Source organism: Mirounga angustirostris, unplaced genomic scaffold (assembly GCF_029215605.1).
Source record: "Mirounga angustirostris isolate CCGP_5_RB_7025 unplaced genomic scaffold, mMirAng1.0.hap1 SCAF_10, whole genome shotgun sequence".
Classification (NCBI taxonomy): Eukaryota; Metazoa; Chordata; class Mammalia; order Carnivora; family Phocidae; genus Mirounga; species Mirounga angustirostris.
Window position 1 is genome coordinate 53,283,246 of NW_026991718.1, and position 21,111 is coordinate 53,304,356.

Genomic DNA, 21,111 nt, shown 5'->3' on the forward strand with positions numbered 1-21,111 from the left:
TTATTAAAAAATGTTTTATTTATTTATTCATGAGAGTCAGAGAGAGAGAGAGAGGCAGAGGCAGAGGGAGAAGCAGGCTCCCCGCCTAGCAGGGAGCCTGATGCAGGACTCGATCCCAGGACCCTGGGATCATGACCTGAGCCGAAGGCAGATGCTTAACCATCTGAGCCACCCAGGCACCCTATTTTATTTTTTTAATTTATTTTAATTTATTTATTTTTAAAGACTTTGAGACAGAGAGATAGCAAAGAGGGAGAGTAAGAAGGAGAAGCAGACTCCTGCTGAGCAGGGAGACCTATGTGGGGCTCGATCCCAGGACCCTGAGATCATGACCTGAGCCAAAGGCAGATGCTTAACTGACTGAGCCACCCAGGTGCCCCTGTACGAGCGTTTTTAGAAACTTAGTTAACTTTTCTTGCATCAGAAATAGTTTTTACCATGTACTTAGGATAATTTAAAACTAGGATTCTGGGGCGCCTGGGTGGCTCAGTTGGTTAAGCCACTGCCTTCGGCTCAGGTCATGATCCCGGGGTTCTGGGATCTAGCCCCGCATCGGGCTCCTTGCTCAGCGAGGAACCTGGGTCTCCCTCTGCCTGCCGCTCCCCCTGCTTGTGCTCTCTCTCTCGCTGTCAAATAAATAAATAAAATATTAAAAAAAAAATAGGATTTTATTTTGGATGCATATATGAATACGGTGTGTAAGTAATTGGCTTTTCTTTTAAATTTGTTTTTTTAGGAAAACCTTTAATTTTATAAATGACCTTTCTATGTCTTTGTGTTTTTAAACTTTTTATTAAAGTTATTTCCATAGTCTGGGGCACCTGGGTGGCTCAGTTGGTTAGGCGTCTGCCTTTGGCTCGGTTCCTGATCCTGGGGTCCTGGGATCGAGCCCCGCATTGGGCTCCCTGTTCAGCTTCCCCTTCTGCTCCCCCTGCTTATGCTCTCTCTCTTTCAAATAAATAATAAAATCTTTAAAATAAAATAAAATAATTTCCCTAATCTGTAAATAGAAGTCAAAACATTTGTTACTGTCCATGATACCTGCACTGGAGTTGCACACAGCATATTTTAGTTCAGATTTTGTGAGAAAGGCTGTATAGCAACAACAAAGTAAGCAACCTGTCTTATGGCCAGCAGAATTAAAATTCACATTACTCATGAGAAAATTTCTCTGCTCATTATGTCCCATAGTGGATGAGAAAATTAAAAAGGCATAGATTGCAAGGTAAAGAAGCTGACTGAGGGTTAGTCAGCAAAGCAACGCGAGGGACAGATAACTCTGGGTAGATCAGGCCTCTGTTATGGGTGGTAAAGCAAGCAGAAGTACATGGCAGTATAAGGAAGTCAGCTTGGGCCAGGAGAATTAAGCAAGTCAGACCGTGGGCCCAGAGTCTGGGTAAGCAACAGGGATTCATTCATATCACAGATACTTGTAGTTTTTGTCTGCTGTTCACTGGTTACTGTGCTTGGTTGTTGAAAATATTAAAATGATCAATGCAGGTTTCCTATCTTCATTTAAATCTAGAACATTAGACAAATGCCAGTAGGTATGAAAAAAGTCCCGAGTTATCATATGAATAATGCACACAAAGCCTGATAGAAATTGAGGAAAGAGCAAGATTAATTTCCTTTGGCATTAGGGAAAGTTTTATGAAGGAGGTGAAAATTGACTTGGGTCTGAAAACGGTATTAGGATTGCAGAAGGAAGAGTTGGAGGCATCTAGGAAAAGACTTTAAATCCTGGAGATAGGAAGAGAAAATATATTTGGAGCACCGATAACTTGAAATAGCAGTGTCAGCATCATCTGGGAACTCGTTAGGTCCTGTCCTGGACCAGCTGAATCCAGAATTCTAGGGATGGGGGCAAGCAGTCTAGATTTTATAGCTTTTCCAGATAATTTTTCTATTTTTTTAGAGAATAGCAAGGAATGTATTTATTTAAATTTTAGTTAAGTATCTGTTAACATACCTCACACTGACTGTACAAACATAAGACACATTTGTAATTTCCAAGGAACTTAATCAAGTGGAGTAAACAAAACAACTGTGCATTGTGACGTGTACTATTAACAAACTAAATGTGGGGTGCTTAAGAGTACTTAGCAGGAGATGGGTGCCTGGCTGGTTCAGTGAGTGGAGCATGTGACTCTTGGACTTGGGGTTGTGGGTTCAAGCCCCACGTTGGGTGTAGAGATTACTTTAAAATCTTAAAAAAAAAAAAAAAAGTACATGGCAGGGGAGAGGCTTAATCCAAACTGGGGTGAGGATGGGGCAGGGAGACAAATGTCACTCAGAGAAAGCTTCCTGAAGAGAGAGATGAGGTGTCTGAGCTGAGTCCACCCCTTTTTTTTTTCAACAAAAACCAAATTTTTTATTCATTTCTTGCATTTTTGAAGTATTCCTTGATGACATCCTTCTCCTGAGATTCTTTGCCATATCCCTTAACTACCACACAACTGCAACCAGCCACTTTGTGGGGCTTTCCATCTCTGTCAGTTTTACAGAGGCCTACCCATTCACCTAGTTTCTTGTGTCATCAGCCTTGATTAGGTTGATTTGGTGTTCAGCACAAAGGGCCACCAACTTGACATACATGGGCTCATCACAGTTGGGCGCAAAGCACACAAAGATGGGCTTGATGCTTGTCTAAGGTTTTGGCATCTTCGCAAATTCCGCGTGCCAGGCCATCGTGGATGAGGGCTGTCTTCAGTACCTCTTGTAAAGCAGTATTAACGTCCATTACACCTTCAGCATCAATGCCTTCCTCGGCCATGGCGGCATGGCTGTGGATTACAAGTGTAGCCGAATCTTGACGGCACCTGAGCCTCTGCTTCTGCGCCACTTGGTGGTGGCAGGGAAAGAGCTGAGCGGAGTCTTTTTTTTAAAGATTTTATTTATTTATTTGGCAGAGAGACAGTGAGAGAGGGAATACAAACGGGGGAGCGGGAAAGGGAGAAGCAGGCTCCCCGCAGAGCAGGGAGCTCGACGTGGGGCTCTATCCCAGGACCCTGGGATCATGACCTGAGCCGAAGGCAGTCACATACCAACTGAGCCACCCAGGCGCCCCTGAGCTGAGTCTTAAAAGGATGAGTACTTAGCCAATGAGAGAGGTGGTCTAGAAAGAGAGCTTTATGTTTAAAGCCATAGAGGCATAATATATACAAGCCAGTTCATCATGGCTGGAGGGTAGAGGGTTAGGGTGGGTGGAAAGGAGAAAGAGGGTGGTCAGTTAGATTGAGGCAAGATCATAGAGGAGTTTGCATATCATATGAAGAAGTTAACTTTTTTTCCCCCTAAACCAGTGGGAAACTATTATTTTTAAGCAGGGGAATGACATTGTCTCATTTGCCTTTTTAAAGAGATCAGTATGGTGGCCGTGTGGGTAATAAAATAGGGTAAATTAATATAGGAATGGGGGCCAGTTAAGAAATTGTTACAGTAATTCATGTGAGGACTTAAAAGACTGTAGGGACAGTGCAGATGAGGAGGAGAGACCAGGTATGAGACACATTTTGAGAGGTAGAAGATAGGACTTGGTGACTGTTGGGTTGTAGGAAGAAAAGGGGTGTACCCTGTGTGGCTTCTGGCTTGGGTGACTGGACAGATGATTGTGCCATCCATTCAGCAAATGTTTATTGAGCACCTACTTGGCTAAGATTCAGTTTTAGGGATATAAGAAATGTCCTTTCCTCAGGAAACTTTCAGTTTGCTGGGATGACTGTTGTATTATCTCTAGCATTCTCTTATCATATGGTAATTAATACTTGGAATGCTATGTTGCAAGATTCTGTAAGTTCAGTAGGATAGAGTCCTGTGAAATATTACTGCTGCTTGCTCCGTAGATATCGTGGCCTAGGATAGAAGAGACTTGATAGCCTGAAGGTAGGGAGAGGTAATATGTATTAGAGCAGTGATTCTCAATATGTGAATCCTGAACTGGCTGTATCAGCCTCATCTGGGATCTTTTCAGAAATGCACATTCTCTGCCTAGGAGGTATAGGAAAAGGAGATATGAGGGAGTAATGTTGATTTCTATTTTGGACATGTTGAATTTAAGGTAGTTGTGGGTCGGAGCGCCTGGGTGGCTCAGTTGGTTAAGCATCTGCCTTCTGTTCAGGTCATGATCCTAGGGTCCTGGGATGAAGCCCCATGTGCAGCTCCCTGCTCAGCTGGGAGCTTGCTTCTCCTTTTTCCTCTTTCTCTGCCCTTCTCCTCTGCTCTCTCTTTCTCTCTCTCTCAAATAAATAAATCTTAAAAAAAAAGTAATCGTGGGTCATCTAGGTGGGAATGGCCAACAGGTAATTGACTCTATATCTGGAGCTCAGAAGAGAAATCTGGGCTGGAATTAAAGATTTGAGCATTGTCTGTGCAGGTCTCTTAGGTAGTAGTTGAAGCCATGAAACTGGATGAAATCCTATGGAGAAAGAATATAAAATGAGAAGAGGGTAAACCATAAACACTGCATTTAAGAGGTAGATAGAGGATGAGGAATCTGTGAAGGTTGTCTGAGAATAAATTGAGTTGGAAAATTAGTAGAGCGATGTCAGATTCGAAGGAGTCAGCAGTGCCTAGATATTGCAGAGATCAGGAAAGAGAAGAACTTTAAAAGTATCTTAGAGGAATCAGGAGAGTTCTGGTGACCCTGGCAATAGTACAAGAAAACACCATTTTGTACTGGTAGCAAGGAAAGCCAGGATGCTGTGAGTTGAGGGATAAACGGGTGGACAAACATTGAGTATAGACTGTTCTTTAAAATTTTGACTAGAATGAGACAAGATAAGAGCTATGGAGTTTAGGTTTGAGGAAGAATTTAGTTTGGGGTAAAAGGAATAGCCTGGAAAGAGGGAGTGTAGTTGAGGATTCAAAGGGAAAAGATGGAATTATTAATAGTTTGAGGTTCCCCAAGGAGGTAAGATGAAATATGACTCTCCTTAGGCAATAAGAGATTTTTTTTTTCATCTGTTAACATGAGAGGGAAGGAGATAAAAATGAAAACTGTTATAGAGGTCATAATCTTTAAGACAGTAACTTAAATCCTAGGTAATGAAAATAAGATTGCAAGGGAATGTAAACTCAGAATGCAGAGGCCTTGTCTTTGTCTTTTCATTGTTTTATTACAAATACTGATATATACCAGATATTAAGTAGTGTTTGAAGAAGTAATATGTGAATGAGTAAGTGGAATAAAGGAGTGAGTGCTGATGAGCCAGTGGAGGCAATGAGTGTCAGTTCCTTTTCTGAGAAATTTATGAAAAAAAAGGACAAAGAAAAGTTAACTTAAGTGGTTTACAGTTGGGGGGGAGTTCTGTTTAGGATAGCAGATGTTGGTATTCTTTATTTACTTTTGAAGATTTCATTTATTTATTTGAGAGAGAGAGCAAGCACAAGCTGGAGAGGAGAGGCAGAGGGAGAAACAGACTCCCCGCTGAGCAGGGAGCCCGATATGGGGCTTGATCCCAGGACCCCGGGACCACGACCTGAGCCAAAGGCAGACACCTAACCAACTGAGCGACCCAGATGCCCAGATGTTGGTATTCTTTAGAATTAGAAGAGAAGCCAGGCGAGGGAGCTGTAAGAAAGGATAGTTAATGGAATGAGTCCTGGAAGTGGCAGAAAGAAGAGGGATAAAGGGAAAGAAGGGACATTAAAAGAGAGGGGGGAAAAATAAAAAAAGAGTGAGGTGAGTAGGCCATGGCAACAGATACATTTTAATGTAGTTCATGGGAGGTGGCCTAAATTCTCTCAGTAATTCAAGATAGTTTGAGGCAAGATCATATGAAGTTGAGATTAAAGGTTGAGGCAAATGGGGTGAGATTGAGGGTGAGGAGTATGGAAAAGGATTATAATACTGATTTGGGGGGATTTGATATGCAGTTAATAGGGTATTAAGTAAATGTTATTAAATAGTAAGTGGGGGCGCCTGGGTGGCTCAGTCCGTTAAGCGGCTGCTTTTGGCTCAGGTCATGATCCTGGAGTCCTGGGATCGAGTCCCACATCGGGCTCCCTGCTCAGCGGAGAGCCTGTTTCTCCCTCTCCATCTGCCTGTCACTCTGCCTACTTGTGCTCTCTGTCTATCTCTGTGTGTCAAATAAATAAATAAAATCTTAAAAAAAAAAAAAATAGTAAGTGGACCCAAGAGAGAGTACCAGTGGGTCAGTGACCTAGGGAATGAATCTAAGAAACAGGAGTATTAACAAGAGAAGAGGTTAATACTGTGTCAGTCTTTGTTTTAATATATTCTGACGAAGTTACATAGGTCTAAAAAAACCATTTTCAGAGTTCAGGTTTTATGTAAGGGGAACATCTAGTTGTGGATTGATATTCTTAATTTTTTTTTTAAAGTTCTAAAGACACTTAATTCATTTGCTTAAAATTCAGATTGTACCAAAAGTATAAAATGGCAAGTGAGCCTTTTCAGGGTTGATCACTGATATTCTTATATTGATCACTGTTGAGTTTCTTGTGTACTTTTTTGTTTTTTGTATTTTTTTCTTCCTTTTTTTTGAACTTGTGGCAGTGTATGGATTTATTTTTTTATAATTTAGTTCTTATTTGAAAGATTAAATTTAAAGAGATTTTAACAGTACCATGCTCTAGTTGACTCATTACAGTTAGTTTTATTCCAAGGTTTTTAACTGTATTTCATTGTAAGCATGACTCAACAATTCAGCATAATTTTTTGATCGGGTAGTGATTTTGTAATGATTGAGGTTGGTATTTTAACAAGGTTCTAACTGTGACAGTGTTTTACAAAATTACTCTTAAGAGAAAAAAAAATTTTTTTAAAGTAATTTCTCCACCAAATGTGGGGCTTGAGTTCATAACCCTGAGATCAAAAGCCGCATGCTCTACCGACTAAGCCAGCCAGGCCCCCAAGAAAATATTTTATTACAAAATTTTTTTGTAATATTTTTTCCATTTATTACCTTAGTAAGCGTTAACTAAATGGATAACAATTTCTTAAAAAGAGAAAATGATCTCCAAAGTGTAGTCTATAAAGCATCTATTCTATTTCAAGCTTGCCAGTTAAAATTACTTCCTCACTTTTATACTTCCAAATAAACCTTTTATTCAACAGCTCACATCTACTCTCCTTTTCTGAATTTTCTCCTTGAACTCCCATACCCTTTTTGTGGTATGAGTTGACAGTTAATGCATAGATCTGGCACAGGAATAAAATTTTGAAATGAGCTATGACTAATACATGTTTCTGGGTTTGTCTTTGGTTTTTGTAACCTTGTACTATAAAAATTTTTTACACATTTGAAGATTTCTATAGGAAGTCTTTTAAAATTTAGCACTGAAAATTCAACAGTCCATAGGTTCTTATAGGTTCCTTCCTTAGAGTTTTGTTTTGTCAGTTAAAGCCCTTTATTAGGAGTATCACAAGGAGGGCCATGCAATAATCTGTTGCATTTCTGTGAGATGACACTTTGACTTGTTTTGGTAGCATTATTAAACTTATGTGTACTCTAGCCAGTTCTCTTTTGTCTTTTGTAAATAATACAGAGTATTCATTTTTATTTGTGAGAATTAGATAAGCATTTTTAAAAATTATTCCTTTTTTTTTTTTTTTTAAAGATTTTATTTATTTGACAGAGATAGCGAGAGCAGAAACACAAGCAGGGGGAGTGGGAGAGGGAAAAGCAAGCTCCTGGCTGCGCAGGGAGCCCAATGCGGGGCTCAATCCCAGGGCCCTGGGATCATAACCGAGCTGAAGGCAGACGCTTAACAAGACTGAGCCACCCAGGCGCCCCTAGATAAGCATTTTAAAACCTAAGTACAAGACAGTGAAGCATAGCAACCTACAGAAAAGATAAAATCTTTACCATTGGTCTTAATGGAGCTGTTAGCAGTTTTATTAATCCTTAATCTATCTAATTTCAGGGCTGATTTTTTTTTTTTTATCATATCTGCCTGAGTGTGATGCCACAAGGAATCTCCTGTTACCGGCATGCAGTAAGCTGACATCCTGTAGTATTATTTACTTGTAAGGCAATCTTTAATAAAAATTGGAATATCAGGAAAAACAAGTACTGTAATAAGGGAAGTCGTAATTTTATATCTACTTATGTTGCAACTGTTTTCCTAACAAAGAGAATTTTATGAATTATAAACTAACTCATAGTAATCTTTTTCAGGTAAATAATGAATTTATGAACAATCAAATTACTTAAACTCTGCCTTCTTGTTGGCTGTCACTCTGTCTTTACCATCATACTTCTTGACTCTTTTATTTGCTCATTTTCTTGTTTTCAACCTACTACAGTCTAGATCTGTGATGTGCAATTTAGTAGCCACATGTAATTGTTTAAATTTTAATTAAAATGAATTAAAATTAAATTGTAAATTCAGTTCCTTAGCCACAGTAGCTACATCACAAGCCCTTAGTGGCTCCTTGTGTCTAGTGGTTCCTGCATTCATGCAGATACAGAACATTTCTGTCAGTACAGAGCAGAAATTTTTATTAGATAGCACTGGTCTAGAATGATTATGTATCTGCAGTTAACTGAAAGTTATTGTGTTGGCAGTAATCTTCTAATACCAGCACGAGCTTTGGAGTTGGAAAAATTTGAATTTAGATTCTCGTTCTGCCATTCATTAGCTGTGTGACCTTGAACAAATACCATAAACTCTTGACCTTATTTAGTAGTGTAAAATGGGAATAAGAGCACCTCAGATTGTGGTGACAGTAGAGTGCCCGGAAATCCAGTTGCTACTCATTAAATGTATTCGGTTCTTCATTCTTCTTACTTGACTTCTTTGTAATGTTGGAATTTGTTGGAAACTCTTGGAGTTCTTTCCTTTTTTGGCTTCTGTGGCATTTTCTGCTAGTTGCTCTTCTGTATCTCTGACCATTTTTAATCTTTGTTGCTAGCTTCTCATCTGGGTTTTGTCCAAGGCCCTCTTAAATATTGATTGTATCACTTTCCCAATTAAAATCCTATATATTATAGGATTAACATCACCTTAACATAGTGCATGGACTCAGTAGGTTCTACTTGTTTACTTCAGCTTCTTTTACCATGTTCCTCCTTTTTCTCTATACTCTAGCAACTTGGTCTTTGTGAACGTTTTATTCAGTATTGTATGCTAGATTTATTCTGCCATCTGTTTATTCTACCATCAGAACCTTTTGCATAGGCTATGTTTGGAATGGTTCAAAAGTCCCGCAAGGAAGTAACTGAGCCTCCCACCACCGTGCTGGGTCAGACCGTGTTCCTATGTTACGCCAGCTGCCAGCATAGACCCCTCCATATTACAGGAACATTTGTTGAATAAGTGAATTGAGTGAATGCATAAATTCTTTGTTTATTCTCAAAGTCTCATCATCTCCTGTGTACTGATGATTCATACTTTCATTCTTTTCTGCTCCAGTCCATGGATCTGACTGCTTACAGGATATTTATCTAAATGAGGGTGTCTGTCAGTCACCTCAACTCATAGTAACTAAAACCACATTCATTATTGTCTTCCTATTCATGCTTCCATTATTCTCTAATTTTTCTTCCTAGAAACAGTATCTATTCATTCACTCCTATCTGGAAACCTGGTATGCCTTTTTCTCTCCTTTACTACTAGTTAAGTCTTAAGCAGTCATCAGTTGCATCCTGTACTGAAAGAGTATAATACTGAAAGAGTATAACATAGGAATACTGGCCTGACCTGGTGTGGGGGTAGGAGGCTCAATCACTTACGAGAGAGGGTTTTTGAGGAATTCCATTTTGGTTCATGTACTATTGATAAAGAGGAAAATGTATTTATAATATTCCCAGCGTATTAATGCTTCATGCTGTTAAGTAGTGGCAGCTGAATCCAAAACACACTAGCTGCTAGTGTGGTGTTTATTTATTTTTTAAGTAAGCTTTATGCCCAGCGTGGGGCTTGAACTCACGACTCCGAGATCAAGAGTTGCATGCTCAACCCACCGAGCCAGCCAGGCGCCCCAAGCCATGTTATTTTTAATGTGTAGTTTTAAGAGCATGAAGTTTTTTCAGGAACATAAGTATCATATTATAGCAAATGGTCTTCCCTTTTAGATCCCCCAATGCCTCTTGAATCAGCTTCTTTATTCCTATTGCCACTGGCATTGTTAGAGTTTCATTTAGATCTCATGTGGACCATTTCCATAGCGTACTTAATGCTTTGTTCTTTTTGCCTCCAGTTTCTTCCTTCTTCATTCCTTCTTTCATATTGCCAGTTTTTCTTCTGAAAAGGAAATCCATGTCACTGCCTCATTTGGAAGTCAGTGCTACATTTTATATTAAAAATTTAAATTCCTGGGGCATCTGGGTGGTCAGTCAGTTAAGCATCTGCCTTCGGCTCAGGTCATGATCTCGGGGTCCTGGGATTGAGCCCCACATCAGGCTCCCTGCTCAGTGGGGAACCTCCTTCTCCCTCTCCCTGCCGCTCCCCCCGCTTGTGCTCTGTCAAATAAATAAATAAAATCTTAAAAAAAAAATAAAACCTTTAAAAAATGTAAATTCCTTTGCATGACACTCATGTTCTGATCCTTATTTCTAGCTATCTTTATGCTATAACCAAGTCATACTAATGGTTCTCAAGTGCCTCATCTTTTTTTTTTTTTTTTTAAAACTTATTGGTGCTTTTGTTTTTACTTTTTCTTCCATCTGCACTGTGCTTCTCCTTTGTCTGGCAAAGATCAAGATCCCATTCCCGTGGCATTCTGTGAAAACTTTCCCAATTCCCTCGAGCAATTAATGGCTATTTGGAAACGTGTTTAATTGCCTCCCCTAACCTGTGGGCTCCTCTGAAGCGGGGGATGCATTTTTATTCATGTTCGGAAAGCCAGTTCCCATTCCATTCTCCTGGACTGTAAAGGTAAATGATGGATAGGTATAAGTAGACACTTTTCCTGCTGGCTTGGGAAGTCAGCAAAGGTGCAGCTGGGTTAGTTATATTTTCGTCTAGGGCTGTGGAGGTCTCTGAAAGTCCTATGAATAAACAATTAGAAAGTTTAAGTGCAGGGGCTCCTGGGTGGCTCAGATGGTTAGGCGTCTGCCTTCGGCTCAGGTCGTGATCCCGGGGTCCTGGGATCGAGTTCCGCATCGGGCTCCCTGCTAGGTGGGGAGCCTGCTTCTCCCTCTGCCTCTGCCTCTCTCTCTCTCTCTGAATAAATAAATAAAACATATAAAAAAAAAAGTTTAAGTGCATTAGCACAATGGGAAAGCTACTGGAAAGGAAACTATTGATTTCTAGAAGTTATAAGACTTCTTTTATGCTTCAAGAATTTTTTTACGTATCTGAGTAAATTGTCAGTTGCATGTGAGAATGTTATTTCATTTGTTAAGTGGTAAGTAGACTTTTTCATAAATAAAGGAAACTCAGAATTTGTAAATAACATTTTTATTTACGTAAGTTGATTTATCATAACATTTTTGTACTGGATATATTCTAGAACAGCTGATAAAGTGAGACTGTTACTCTGAATCTTTTATTTCTTAATTTAGCAAACATTTATGTTTGCCTACTACACATATCAAACTTAGTGTTAGGTACAAAGATGAAAGAAAAAAAAGACTCCCAGAGACTTCACAGCATAGACTGAGTCAGGCATGTGGAAGAAAAAATTATAGTGTATGTGTATGTATATATATATATAAAATTAAAATACAATAAAGTATATATATGTATACATGTACATACATACACGCTAATATATGTTTTAGTAGAGCTATTATAAGGTGCTGTAGATTTCTTCTGATCACTCTGCTTGAACTTGGCATGTAGCAGCTATTTGAACATTTTTATTATTCTCTTGGGTCACATTTATAGATAACATCAAACAGTTAAGTGCTGAGAGAATCATTTTGTTGTTATGTTGCTTTGAGTGAATTTTGTTTGATGCTGTGAGATATAATACAATGTGGTGGAACATGCATGGGTTAGAGAACTGGAAGACCTATAATGGAGTTTGCTGAATTTATACACACACACAGACACACACACACAGACACACACAAATAAATATATGCTCGTAAAATGGCCACAGCCTGACTGATTCAGAGTTCTTGTGGGTATTGAGTAAGGTAATTATCTAAGATGCTTGATAAAATGCAAAATGCTGTTTAAATTTTTATTTTATTATTTTTTTTAGACAGAGTGCAGGGGAGTGGTGGAGGGGGAGAGGGGGCAAGAGAATTGTAAGCAGGCTCCATGCCCAGTGCAGAACCCAATGCAGGCTGGATTTCATGACCCTGAGATCATGACCTGAGCTGAAACCAAGAGTTGGATGCTTAACCAACTGAGCCACCCAGGCACCCCTCTGTTTAAATTTTTAAAAATCAATGTACTAAAAACTAGTATGTCGTACTTTTTGGCAGATCTGGGTTTCATAATCATTTCATTCTGATTTCTGTGTGGCTCTCTGTCCGGTAATACACTCCTTAACAAAGTAGAAAGTGTATCTGAGTGTTGGGCTCTAAGTAACAGACTACCCACCCAACTAAATGTGGCCTGAATAATAAGGAATGTATTATCTCACAAAATGAGAAGCCTAGAATCAGAGAGTTACAGGGTGGTTCAGAGTTCATCCAGTTTCACCAGGGACATAGGTCCAATTTACATTAAAGCTCCACTTATCCAAAGGGGGCCACCTCAATTTCAGACACTAACACCTGCCTGAAGGAAAGCAGAGAGCACTTCCTCAAGTGTCTCTTTTTATTAGATTGCAAGCCTCATTACAGGTTTTTTCTTAAGGTCCATTGTCTTTTCCATGTTTCTTGCATACCAGAAAAAGACCAAACTTCTTACTCAGGCAGTTAAGTGCATCCTCCCCCCCGTACAAACTCCCCTTTTTATTGAGAAATAATTGACATACACCAGTATAAATTTAAAGCATACAGCATGATTGTTTGATTCACGTACATTGTGAAATGATGGACACGATAGGTTCATTTAACATCCCTCATCTCACATAAATACAGTAAAAAGAGGAGAAAAAAATTTTTTTTCTCCTTGTGATTAGAACTCTTAATAATTTTCCTACATATCAAATAGCTGTGCTAGCTCTAGTCATTGTGTTGTACATTACGGCCCTAATACTTATTTCTCTTATTACTGAAAGTTTGTACCTTTTGACCACCTTCCTTCAAGGCAGTTCTTTTTTTTTTTTTTTTAAAGATTTTATTTATTTATTTGACACAGAGAGACACAGCGAGAGAGGGAACACAAGCAGGGGGAGTGGGAGAGGGAGAAGCAGGCCTCCCGCCGAGCAGGGAGCCTGATGCGGGGCTCGATCCCAGGACCCCGAGTTCATGACCTGAGCTGAAGGCAGACGCTTAACGACTGAGCCACCCAGGCGCCCCAAGGCAGTTCTTATAAACTGTCCCTAGCTTACCTTCTATCACCAGAGGCTAGGCCTTATGTAGTAAAAAACCACTTCAGTATTTTATTTGGTATTCTGAACAGAAGTCAGTGATTACTGGTGGGATTGTAGGCAGTGAAAATTATATCTGGTTTTTGATGTTATACTGTATTTCTTCCCTCACCAGTATGTGGCTATAGCCCTGTGTTGTCAGCCTCTTTACAAAAATATTTTCTATACCTAGATTACCATAACCAAAAGTCTGCTTCCTTCCAAAGGATATCATTTGCCTTGCAGTCCCTTCAGGTGAAGGAAGGAGTTGGAAAAGTATTTCTATAAAAGGCCAGACAGTAAATATTTTAGGCTTTGTGGGCCATATGGTCTTTTGCAACTACTAAAGTCTGCCATTGTAGCTTGAAGCAGCTGTAGACAATGCACAAATGAGCACAGCTGTGTTGCAAAAAAACTTTAGTGTACAAACGCAGGTGATGAATTTCTAAAAGCACAAACCTCAAAAGAAAAAGATAAACATCATACATACTAACTTTTATGCTTCAAAGGATACCAAGAAGATAAAAAGACAAGCCACAGAATGGGATAAAATTTTTACAAATCATAGATTAGAGACTTCTTTCTGGAGTATATAAAGAATTCTTACAATTCAGCAATAAAAAACCCAATGAAAAATGAGCAAAAGATCTGAGCAGACATTTCTCCAGAGAAGATAAACAAATATCCAATAAGCACATGAAAAGAGGCTCAATTAGGGAAATGCAAATCAAAACCACAAAGAGCTACTACGTACCTACTAGCATGGCTATAATCAAAAAGACCAGATAAGTGTTGGTGAGGATATGGAGAAATCAGAATCCTTATAACATTTTTGGTGGGTTTGTAAATGTTGTAGCTGCTTTAGGAAACAGTTCTTCAGCATGTTAAACATAGAGTTACTATATAACCTAAGTTATATAATCTAACCTATATAACCATTCCTAAGTATATACCCATAAGAAATGAAGTGAAAAACTCATACATGAATGTTTATATGGCATTATTTATAATAGCCAAAAAAGGGGAAACAGCCCAAACGTGCACAGATTAAATAAAATGTGGTATATCCATACAACAAAATATCATTCAGCAATAAAAAAAAGTATTGATTCTTGCTATACTACATGGATGAACCTTGAAAATATTTTAAGTAAAAGAAGCTGGTTACAGGGGAACACATACTGTATGATTGCATTTATATGTGATATCCAGAATAGACAAATATGTAGAAACAGAAAGTAGAGTGGTGGGGTGAGTCAGGGAGATGGGGAGTGACTATGTGAGGAATTTGTGGTAGTAGCTGCACAACTTTGAATGTACTAAAAACCGTCCACTTCAGATGGATGAATTACATGGGAGGTGAATTATATTTCAATATAAAGCTATTATTTTAAAAAACCAAACCCTTACAAAGCTATAGTAATCAAAACAGTATGGTATCGGCATAACCGCAAACACATAGATCAGTGGAATAGAATAGAGAAACCACAAATAAACCCACACATATATGTGGTCAATTAATTTATGACAAAGGAACAAAGAATATATAGTGGGGTGAGGATGGTCTCTTCAATAAATGATGTTTGGGAAACTGGACCACTGTCTTACACCGTACACAAAATCAACTTAAAACGGATTAAAGACTTGAACATAAGACCTAAAAACATAAAACTAGCAGAACATTTAGGCAGTAAGCTCCTTGACATCTGTCTTGGTGATGATTTTTTGGATTTAACACCAAAAGCAAAGGCAACAAAAGCAAAAATAGACAAGTAGGACTATGTCAAATTAAAAAGCTCCTGCAAAGCTAAGGAAACCATCAACAAAATAAAAAGGAAATTTAACTGAATGGGAAAAATATTTATAGATCATATATCTGATAAGGGGTTATTATCCACAATATATAAAGAGCCTGCAGCTCAATAGCAAAATGACAATCCAGTTTAAAAAAAATAGAGGATCTGTATAAACATTTTCCAAAGAAAACATACAGGTAGCCAACAGGTACATGAAAAGATCCTTAGCATCACTAATCATCAGGGAAATGCAAATTAAAACCATAGATATCACCTCAAACCTGTTAGAATGGCTGTTATCAAAAAGTCAAATAACAAGTGTTGGCAAGGATGTGGAGAAAAGGGAATCCTTGTACATTGTTGGTGGGAATATAAATTGGTGCAGCCATTGTAGAAAATAGCGTGAAGGTTCTTCAAGAAATTAGAAATAGAACTATATGATCCAGCAGTTTCCACTTCTGGGTATTTTTCTGAAGGGAATTAAAACACTAAAAGTTGTATGCACTCTCATGTTCATTGTAGCCTTATTTACAATAGCCAAGACATGGAAGCAACCTAAGTGTCCATCAATGGATGGATGAGTGAATGAATAAAGAAAGTAGGATGAGTGTATATATACAGTGGAGTATTATTCAGTCAAAAAAGAAGGAAATCTTGCCATCTGCAACAACAGGGTGAGATCTTGATAGCATTATGCTAAGTGAAATAAGAGAAAGACAAATACTGTATGTTCTCACTTCTGGAATCTTTTTTTTTTTTTTTTAAGATTTTATTTATTTATTTGACAGAGACAGAGATAGCAAGAGCAGGAACACAAGCAGGGGGAGTGGGAGAGGGAGAAGCAGGCTTCCCGCTGAGCAGGGAGCCTGATGCGGGGCTCGATCCCAGAATCCTGGGATCATGACCTGAGCTGAAGGCAGATGCTTAACGACTGAGCCACCCAGGTGCCCCTCACTTCTGGAATCTTAAAAACAAAACCAAAAACTGAATTCATAGATAACAGAGAACAGATTGGTAGGTGCCAGAGGCAGGAGATAGTGGGTAGGTGAAATGGGTGAAGGCGGTCAAAAGGTACAAACTTCAGATATAAAGTAAGTCATGAGATAATACAGCATCGTGACTATAGTTAATACTGTATTGCATATTTGAAAGTAGTTAAGAGTAAATGTTAAAAGTTGTCATCACACACACAAAATTTTGTGATTGTTTTATGGGTACTGATGTTAACTAGACTTACTGTGGTGACCACTTCACAATATATACAAATTTGGATCTTCTTGTATACCTGAAACTAATATAGGTCAATGATGTCTCAATTAAAGATGTCACTAAAAAAACAAAACCGAACCCCAAGAGATGGTAGGCCTGATATGACCTGGGGCCATAGTTTGCTGACCCGATAGATTACCATTCTTTTTTTTTTTTTTAAAGATTTTTATTTATTTGAGAGAGAGATAGTGACAGAGATAGCGAGAGAGAGTACGAGCAGGGAGGAGAGGGAGAAGCAGACTCCCCACTGAGCAGGGAGCCTGATGCGGGATTCATTCCCAGGACCCTGGGATCATGACGTAAGCCAAGGGCAGATGCTTAACCGACTAAGCCACCCAGGCACCCAGATTATCATTCTTAATTCTCATGCAAAGTCATTTTCCTCTGACTGTGTTCCTTTTATATCTTTGAATTGTTATCAACTAACATCTTTCTGGATACTCCAGTTTTTCATTCAAAATATAGTACCTCTGACGCATTTTCCCTCTAGGATCCTCCTTCACTTCAGGTGTTTATGTACATCTTTGCTTTAGTGTTTCTTGACCTTTCATTTGACTAACCTGTACTTTATATTTCATCTGTTTACTTTGGCCATAGTCAGGGTGGTCTCTTAGCATCATCCAGAACTGTGCCACTACTAGGATTTTATTTCCTCTGTTCTGAGATTATTTTCTTAATTATAATTACTGAAAATGCTATGCTTATAGAGTTTTCTATTTTGTTTGGGGATAATAGATGTTTTTAAATTAAAATACAGTACCAAATTAATGTTGTTCCTTCCAGGTTTCTGGACAGTTGCCATGTAATAGTGTTTTATATTTTCCATCCCTTTACTCCTCTTCTCAGTTGTCCCCACCTATCTCACACCCTGTCGTTGTCATGTTTTTGTGATTGAGACTACGATGTTAGATATATGAACAACACTGTGCCAGTGTAAGTTGGAAGTGACAAGTCACTTAAGATGAGAGGAAAATGGTTTCAGTAATTTACTGCTTCTCTTATATAATACAGAAAGGATATAGCTTTGTCATATATTGGTGAGAATATTATGGGAATTATATTAGTGTGAGTTCAAATTTGTTCTCTGCCACTACCAGCTGTGTGACCTTGTGCAAGTTGCTTAACCTTGACATCCCTATTTATTTATTTATTTATTTTTAAGATTTTATTTATTTGACAGAGACACAGCGAGAGAGGGAACATCATAAGCAGGGGGAGTGGGAGAGGGAGAAGCAGGCCTCCCGCAGAGCAGGGAGCCTGATGCGGGGCTCGATCCCAGGACCCTGGGATCATGACCTGAGCCGAAGGCAGACACCTAGCGACTGAGCCACCCAGGTACCCCCTTGACACCCCTATTTAACCAGAAAATTGTTTGGAAGATAAATGAGATAATGTATGTAAAGTCTCTAAAAGAGTACCCAGCACATAAACGTGATTTCATTTTTTTTTTGTATTCGGTAAACTTTCCTTTTTTCCATACTTGTCTATATTTACAAAACTATTAAAGATTTCTTTCTCAGCTTTTACCTTTTTTTTTTTTTTTAAAGATTTTATTTATTTGACAGACAGCGGGAGCAGGAACACAAGTAGGGGGAGTGGGAGAGGGAGAAGCAGGCTTCCCGGCGAGCAGGGAGCCTGACGCGGGGCTCGATCCCAGGACCCTGGGATCATGACCTGAGCCGAAGGCAGATGCTTAACGACTGAGCCACCAGGCGCCCTCTCAGCTTTTACCTTTAAAAAAGTCATCCATGAGAACTAGACAAAGTAACATTTACTGTATTGCATGTTTAGTTTGAACTAAGGTAGTTTTTTTTTTTTTTTTAAGATTTTATTTATTTGAGAGAGAATGAGATAGAGAGCATGAGAGGGGGGAGGGTCAGAGGGAGAAACAGACTCCCTGCTGAGCAAGGAGCCCCATGCGGGACTCGATCCTGGGACTCCAGGATCATGACCTGAGCCGAAGGCAGTCGCTTAACCACCTGAGCCACCCAGGCGCCCTGAACTAAGGTAGTTAATTGAAATTTAAGTTAGTGCATCTGAAGTGTCTGAAGGATATTAGGCGGTTATGTAAAGAATTGTCTTAATTTGATGAAAATGTCACTGTTAGAAGTAAAACCAGATGAAAAGAGCCAGCAGGTTTTTGTTTGTTTTTGCAAACCTAGACTTTGAGAAAGATCTCTGCTTTATTTTTTTTTTAATTTTTAAAATTTTTTAAAGATTTTATTTATTTGACAGAGAGAGACATAGCGAGAGAGGGAACACAAGCAGGGGGACTGGTAGAGGGAGAAACAGGCTTCCAGCGCAGCAAGGAGCCCCATGTGGGGCTCAATCCCAGGACCCTGGGATCATGACCTGAGCCAAAGGCAGATGCTTAATGACTGAGCCACCCAGGCACTCCAAGATCTCTGCTTTAGTAAAGCTTTTGTCACGTGTCTGTTGCTACTTGAGAGGTGTTTTACATCTTTGGGAATTAAATCTTATTCTTAAATCCTTTTCATTAATTGCTTATAGTGTATCAAACACTTAAGATACCATTCTTAACTTTTTGGACATATACTCAGTTTCAGTCCTGGAAAAACTTTGGGTTGGCATAAAGAGGAAGATTAATTGGCAGATGGACTGTGTTTAAAGTTCATATAACAGTTGTTTGGAACTTCATACATTTTTTCAAAGAAATTACAAAAAGGGATTTACTTTATAAATTATAAAAGCATATTTCAGTGATAATTCAAAAATATATATTAATAAGTATTTCCTATGTTTCCATGCACTGGAGAATAACTGTAGTGAAAAAAACCCCATAAGAATACAACCCATTGAGGGCGCCTGGGTAGCTCAGTCAGTTAAGCATGTGCCTTCAGCTCAGGTCACGATCCTGGGGTCTTGGGATTGAGTCCCACATCAGGCTCCTTGCTCAGCGGGGAGCCTGCTTCTCCCTCTGCCTCTGCCCCTGCTTGTGCTCTCTTTCTCTCTCTCTCTCTCTTAAATAAATAAATCTTTAAAAAAAAATACAACCCATTGAAATTTGTGGGATGTAGGTAAAGCAGTGCTGAGAAGGAAACTTACAGCACTAAATGCACATTTTAGAAAAGAAAAAAAGTGTTAATAATCTTGAGCTCCCAAGAACCTGAAGAAGAATAAAAAAGAAGCAAAATCAAGCGGCGCCTGGGTGGCTCAGTTGGTTAAGCATCTGTTTTTGGCTCAGGTCATGATTCTAGGTTCCTGGGATCAGGCCCCACATCGGGCTCCCGGCTCAGCAGGGAGTCTGCTTCTCCCTCTCTCTCTGCCTTTCCTCACTGGCTTGTGCTCTCAATTTCTCTCACTCACTCTCTCTCCCAAGTAAATAAATCTTAAAAAAAAAAAAAAAAAAAAAAGGCAAAATCTACCTAAAGCAAAGAACAAGGGAATAAAGATAAAAACAGAAATCTGTGGAATTGAAGACAAAAACCAGAAAAATCAATGAAATAAAGAGCTGGTTCTTCAGAAAGATCAATAAATTGACAAACCTCTAGCAAGACTGGGAAGATTAGAAGAAGAAACAAATTATCAGTATCAGGAATGATGTGTAGGGTATCACCATAGAGCCTTCAGACATGGAAAAGATAATATGGAGATAAGATGAACAGCTCATACATAATTTTGACAACTTTGATGTAATGGACCAGTTCCTTGAAAAGTACATACTACCACCCTTCACCCAATATGAAATAGATAATTTGAATAGTCCGCATTACCTTGATACCCCCCCAAAGGAAACATTTCAAAAACTATCAATTTTCCCATATCAGCGTAATGCAAAAATTTTAAGAAAATGGTAAAGAAATAAAACTAAGCAGTATGGGAAAAAAATTGAATGCCATTACCAAGTATGTCTCACTGCAGGGATGCACAGCTGGTTCACTGTTTGAAACTCAATATAAATAATCCACTGTATTAACAGCTAAAGAACAATCACATGATCACATAGTTTGATGGAAAAACGCATTTAATAAAATTCAGGACCCGCTCATAGTTTCTTTAAAAAAATAAAAATAGATATAGAGGGGGGAACTACCTCAGTTGGATAAGGAATAGCTATACAAACATATAGGTAACATTATACTTAATGGCAAAGACTGAATGCTTTTCCTATAAGATCATTAACAAGGTAAATACCTGCTCTCACCACTCTTTCAACATAGTAATGAAAGTTCTACCCACTGGAATAGGCAAGAAAAAAAATAAAGGCATACAGATTGGAAAGAAAAAAAACCTCCCTATTTGCAGATGACATGATTGTCTACATAGAAAATTCTGGGAAATCTACAACAAAAAACTAGAACTAATAAATGAGTTCAACAAGATTGTAGGCTACAAGATAAACATACAAAAATCATGGTTAATTTTGGGTAGAAAAAAAATAGGATTGGTTAGGTTAGATTTTTTTTTTTAAAGATACTTATTTATTTGAGACAGAGAGAATGAGAGAGAGAGAGAGCACATGAGAGGGGGGAAGGTCAGAGGGAGAAGCAGGCTCCCCGCCAAGCAGGGAGCCCGATGCGGGACTCGATCCAGGGACTCCAGGATCATGACCTGAGCTGAAGGCAGTCGCTTAACCAACTGAGCCACCCAGGCGCCCGGTTAGGTTAGATATTTTTTAATGGATAAATTTTAAACTGTAAGATTGAA

General features: G+C 38.8%; 1 protein-coding gene and 1 pseudogene across 2 annotated transcripts in view; one reads left to right on the forward strand and one right to left on the reverse strand.

Moving 5' to 3' along the window:
• PPP3R1 (protein phosphatase 3 regulatory subunit B, alpha) overlaps window positions 1-21,111 on the forward strand; it is a 72,950-nt gene that overhangs the window by 3,632 nt on the left and 48,207 nt on the right. The gene's annotated exons all lie outside the window — the stretch shown is intronic.
• LOC135361825 (small ribosomal subunit protein eS12-like) lies at window positions 2,372-2,773 on the reverse strand (annotated as a pseudogene).